Source organism: Phalaenopsis equestris, unplaced genomic scaffold (assembly GCF_001263595.1).
Source record: "Phalaenopsis equestris unplaced genomic scaffold, ASM126359v1 Scaffold001097, whole genome shotgun sequence".
Taxonomy (NCBI): Eukaryota; Viridiplantae; Streptophyta; class Magnoliopsida; order Asparagales; family Orchidaceae; genus Phalaenopsis; species Phalaenopsis equestris.
Window position 1 is genome coordinate 92,671 of NW_018165536.1, and position 6,781 is coordinate 99,451.

Genomic DNA, 6,781 nt, shown 5'->3' on the forward strand with positions numbered 1-6,781 from the left:
GATATAAATTTCCTCTTCTATTGGTATGTCATTCTATAGGGTATAATATCACTAATAAGAAAAATCACAACGTCGACTTACCATGAAACATGCCACTCATTAATACTGAACAATTTTTCATCTAGAAAATGTTCATTAATTTCTTTCTCAAAATAGACAGGTTTTTCTAATTCAAGCCTAGACAAATGATCAGCAATTTGATTTTCGGTCCCCTTTCTATCTACTATTTCAAAGTCAAATTCTTGCAAAAGAAGAACCCATCTTATAAGTCTAGGTTTAGCTTCATTCGTTTTCATTTAGTACTTAATAGCAGAATGATCTGTATGCACTATACATTTAATTTTAATTAAGTATGATCTAAATTATCAAAAGCATATACTACTGTTAATAACTCTTTTTTAGTTGTTGTATAATTAATTTGGGCTTCATTCAGAGTTTTACTAGCATATTAATATACTTTGAAAATTTTCTCATATTTTTGTCCTAAAACAGCTCCAATAGCACAATCACTAGCATCACACATCAATTCAAAAGGTTTTCCCCAATCTGGTGAAATCATAATTGCCAAAAGAAGAACCCATCTTATAAGTCTAGGTTTAGCTTCATTCGTTTTCATTTAGTACTTAATAGCAGAATGATCTGTATGCACTATACATTTAATTTTAATTAAGTATGATCTAAATTATCAAAAGCATATACTACTGTTAATAACTCTTTTTTAGTTGTTGTATAATTAATTTGGGCTTCATTCAGAGTTTTACTAGCATATTAATATACTTTGAAAATTTTCTCATATTTTTGTCCTAAAACAGCTCCAATAGCACAATCACTAGCATCACACATCAATTCAAAAGGTTTTCCCCAATCTGGTGAAATCATAATTGCTGCAGTGACTAATTTTTCCTTTAATAACTTAAAAGCTTTTAGCCATTCTTCATCAAATTTGAAAATTGCATCTTTCTCCAATAAATGGCATAAAGGCTTAGTAATTTTTGAGAAGATTCCAATATATCATCTACAGAATCCAGCATGTCATAAGAAACTCCTAATTTCCCTTATACATTTGGGCTTCATTCAGAGTTTTACTAGCATATTAATATACTTTGAAAATTTTCTCATATTTTTGTCCTAAAACAGCTCCAATAGCACAATCACTAGCATCACACATCAATTCAAAAGGTTTTCCCCAATCTGGTGAAATCATAATTGCTGCAGTGACTAATTTTTCCTTTAATAACTTAAAAGCTTTTAGCCATTCTTCATCAAATTTGAAAATTGCATCTTTCTCCAATAAATGGCATAAAGGCTTAGTAATTTTTGAGAAGATTCCAATATATCATCTACAGAATCCAGCATGTCATAAGAAACTCCTAATTTCCCTTATACTGGTTGGATAAGGTAAATTAACGATCACTTGAATTTTAGCGGGATATATTTCCATACCATTTTCTGATATTTGATGTCCTAATACAATTCCTCCTGCTACCATAAACTGCCATTTTTCCCAATTAAGGACTAAATTGTTTTTTAACAGCGTTTGAGAACTTTAGATAAATGTTCTAGACATGAGTCAAATGAAGTTCCAAACACTGAAGAATCATCCATAAAGACTTCAATCCCTTTTTCAATTAAATAAAAAAAATTGTCATCATACATCTTTAAAATATAGTAGGGGCATTACACAAACCAAAGTGCATTCTTCTAAAAGCAAATGTACCATAAGAACTGAAACATTATTTTCTTAAATGTTGTTTTCTCTTGATCCTCAAGAGATATTTGTATTTGGTGATAAACAATATATCCATCTAGAAAATAAAAGTATTTATGTCAAGCTAGTCTATCCAACATTTGATTTAGAAAGGGTAGTAGTAAATGATCTTTCCTTGTGGTGAGATTTAATTTTCTATAATCAATGCATATTCACCACCCCGTGACCCACCCCACCACCCCGTGACTTGTCTAGTAGGTATTAATTCATTATGTTCATTTACAGTCACAGTTACTCCTCCTTTTCTTAGGAACGCAGTGAATTGGACTAACCCAAGCACAATCTAAAATAGAGCTGAGTAGATAATCTCAGCATCTGACCACTTTAAAATTTCTTTCTTAATAACTTTTGCCTTAACACGATTCAGTCTCCTTTGAGGATCAGCCCTTGTTTGCAATTCTCTTCCATATGAATTCTATGGATACAAATTAAAGGACTGATTCCTTTAATATCAGCTATTGTCCATCCAAAGGTTTTCTTAAAATTTTTTAAAATTTTTTAAAATTTTCATCAATCTTTCTTCTTCTTCCATCGTTAACTTTAAGAAAATTATAACTGGTAAAGTAGAGGAATCACCTAAAAAGGTATACTTCAATTTTTCAGGAAGTAACTTCAACTCAAGTTTAGGAGGTTTTTCTTGTGATGGACAAAATGATATATCTTTTTCTATGATGTCCAAAATTTCAGAACTTTCTCGAACATAATTTGAATCTTCCTTATAAAGATCTTCACATTGATCTAATTACTCTTCTTGCTCGTGTTCCAAATATTTGATTTTAGATTTTTCTTCATAATTAGTTCTAAAATGACATTCATTCAGATGGAAGTAACTTCAACTCAAGTTTAGGAGGTTTTTCTTGTGATGGACAAAATGATATATCTTTTTCTATGATGTCCAAAATTTCAGAACTTTCTCGAACATAATTTGAATCTTCCTTATAAAGATCTTCACATTGATCTAATTACTCTTCTTGCTCGTGTTCCAAATATTTGATTTTAGATTTTTCTTCATAATTAGTTCTAAAATGACATTCATTCAGATATCTTAAAACATTCATTCTATAACATTCATCATCTCTACCTTTTACAGAATATTTCATTGATCTTAAAATATTGAAAGTAACTATTTGATCAATGACATGCATTGTTAATTCTCCCTTCTACACATCTATCATTGCTCTTCCTGTGGCTAGGAAAGGTCTCTCTAAAATGATAAGTATCTCTTTATCTTCCTCCATATCCAGCACAATGAAATCAACAGGAAAGATAAATTGATCCACTTTCACTAGGACATCTTCTATAACTCCTTTAGGGTACGTCATTGAACAATCTACTAACTGCAGAGTTACAGTAGTAGGGGTTATTTCTCTTAATCCCATTCTTTTAAATATTGATAATGGCATAAGATTAATTCTTGCACCTAAATCACATAAAGCTTTTCCATAAAATATGTCTCCTATTGCACATGGAATAGTAAAGCTACCAGAATCTTTAAGTTTTTCAGGAAGCTTTTACTGAATTATAGCACTACACTCCTCACTAAGTGCGACAGTCTCATTATCATTAAATTTCCTTTTCTTATTGAGAATATCCTTTATAAACTTTACATAGTTTGAAATTTGTTCTAAGGCTTCAGCAAATGGAATATTAATTGTAAGCTTCTTAAAAATTTCCAAAAATTTTGAAAATTGTTTATCCAACTTCTATTGATGAAGTCTCTGAAGAAATGGAGGTGGTGGTTTTTTCAAGTCAATTTTCAGTGGATAAATAGGTCTTTCTGAACCTTTCAGAGCGTCTTCTTTTGGGTCTTCAATTTATTCTCTCTCTACTTCATATTCTTTTTGAACCCTGCCTTCCAACTCTCTTTCGCTTCTAAGTTGAATGGCTTTTACTTGCTCTTTATTCTGGTCTTTCAGATTTGTTTCAGTATTACTAGGAAGTGTTCCTTGGGATCTATTACTTAATGAATTTACGATATGTCCAAGTTGATTCTCAATATTTCTAACTGTAGCTCCTTGACTTTGTAACTGATTTCTCATTTGTAACACCACTTCTTCTATAGATAGCTTCTTGTCCTTAAGTTATGGATTATTATTGAAACTTGGAGGATTTGTAGATCTATTATTATTATTTTGTTGATTGTTTCAGTTTCCCAATGGGCCTACTTGGTTGTTCCCCCATTATTGTTTACTACCATTTGAAGTATTATTCCAGTTAAAATTAGGATGGTTCTTCCAACTAGGGTTATAATAATTTGAATATGGGTTATTTGACTTGTTATTTATGGCATTCAAAGTTTATAATGATGCTTGAGAATCTACCATTTGCCCTAATGAATTCTCTTCAATCATAGAAATTGGGTGAGAAAAATTCATTCAAAATTGGTCTAACTTCCTTAAAATTGCAGCAACTTGATTTGCTAACTTAGTAAATGCATCAGATTCATGAATATTGGCTACTTTTTTAATATTTACCCTCTCAAAATGGCCATTAAAAATTATTGATAGTCATTTCTTCAATTAAAGCATAAGTGTCATGAAATGGTTTTAACATTAATGAACCACCAGCAACGGCATTGATAATAGATCTAAGAAACCCACCTATTCCATTATAAAAAGTTTAAATTATTAATCAATCTTGTATAGAATGGAGTGGACACTATCTAATGAGATCTTTAAATCATTCTCATTCTTCATAAATAGGTTCTCCTTCAAAATGATTAAAATATGTAATCTCATTTCTAAGCTTCGCAGTATTTTATGGTGGAAAATATTTAGTGTTGACCTCACTTTTGGTTTAGATTTAGTTTTTCCTCTTTAATTGCATAAGGTCTAGCCATTAGAAAATATAAACTTCTCCTTGCTCAACTTGAAGTTCTACATATTGGTCCTACATATTGGTCCTAACCGTCCTAACCGCTAGCACTTAGTAGGCGGGGTCAGTATGAGGAAGCTCGAGATGAGCTCCCATAGGACTGTCTGACCTTAGGGTTAGCCCTAGAAGTTGGTCGGGAGCTGGTTCACTCACCTACACTCACTCTCACCCACAATCAGCCACAACCGTAAACCCAAATTTGTTGACTTTGATCCCTTGATTCTTTTGGGAAACTCATGTAGATCGTCCCCTAAACCCACAAGCCCTAGAATAGGGTTTAGATAAGACCAGTACATAGAGGACACAAATGGGAATTCTGTTGGTCCATAGTTCACATATGGTGGTTGGCTTCCCAATTCTACCAAAAATACCCAACTTGGCCTTTTTACCCTAAATCCATCCAAATTACCTAAATGCCCTTGAAACCTTAAATTTGGCCAAAAATTCCCAAATTCACTCAAAATACCAATTTTTTTTCAAAAATCATTTCAAACCATTTCAAAATACACAAATTACCCAAAATCACCCAAAATTCCTAAATTACCAAAATACCCCCAAAATTGCCAAAATTATAAAATGACCCTTGGCACCCAAAACTTTCCCAAAACCTCCAAAATCACTTCAGATATCTCCAAAATAAATTTGAACCCTTCAATTGAATCCAATTTTGCCAATTTGACCATTTTGACCAAAACCCCCCAAATTGTCTTTAAAGGCCCAATTTCCCCAAATTTACCTTAAGTTTCCATCAATTGGTCACAATTTCCCTTAATTTTAATTCCAAACTCAAATTCACTTTCATATGACCAATCTAAACCAAATCCAAGCCTAATTGGCCCATTCTTTGAGCTCAATCTTGATCTAAGTCAAGCTCCCAATTTTAGCCTTTTGCTTAATCCCACCAAATTAAATCTCATAGCCTACTTAATTAGCCCCAATTTCGATTATTAAACTATTACAACACTCCTACACACCAAAAATGACCTTCATTTGGCCTTGGTGAAGCCTCAATTTCATTTAAATTCAACCCAAGTCCAAAAATCCCCAAATTTGCCCCAAATTGGCTGTCTCCAAATTCCATCAAATTGAATGCTTTAACCCCAAAATTGGCACCCAATTTATGTTGAAAACTCTTTATGACAATTGTATAGACTATTTTCAATAATTAATTTGAACCTCACCCAACCTTATCCCATCCTAGACCCAAGTCTCGTCCAACATACCCAAATTGACCAAAATCCCAAGATCCTTCAAATTGAGCTTCCAATTGGACTCAAAATCATTTCACTACTTCACCAAAAATCTTCATGAACATCATCCATACAATGTTGATTAATCAATTGGGTTCAAATTCATGGTTAACCTAACCCAAACCCAACTCTTAGCCATTTGGACCCAAATTGGACCCATGCACCAAATTTAACTTAGTCATCTGAAAGCCACGAAATTAATGACTCCACAGCCACTAAGTACAATCTATTGACCAGGAAAAACCCCTTGGACCAGACATGGTGAGATATGGACCATTGGATCCCTAAATTAAGGGATTTATGCCCATTTATGGGCCTTAACCAAAAATCTCTGGCATCATCACCTTTGGCTTCATCGCGGTCATTGAGGGTTAACCATAATTAACCCTCCCACTAGCTCAACCGATCTCCTGTCGACCTCCCCTGGCCCTACCAGCCGGCTAGTGGTTGGCCGGCTAGTTGTTGGAAAACACCAAAATTGAGAGCCTCAAGCCAAAATTCAAACCCAAACTTACCCATTTGAGCTAACCAATTCCAATTGGTTTTAGCACCTCAAAACCCTCCACCTAAGCACCATTTTGCACCCATCAATTGGCCATGACAACCACCCTAGGTCATTTTATTTAAACCTCACCTCCATGGCCAAAAAAAGGAGAGCTAAAATTTTCTTAAGGAAACTCTGCCAAATTACTCTCAGAGACTCCCTAATACCTCCTCAGTTCAAGCCCACCATTTCCCCTTCTGATCTCTGATCCCAAAACTGCTTATATGCAACAATATAACAATAATTTTGATTATATTTTTTCACTTATATTTCCTTATTTTGCAACAAAACCAAAAACATGATCCTTAAGAAAAATAAGAATTTAACTTTTAATTTATATATATT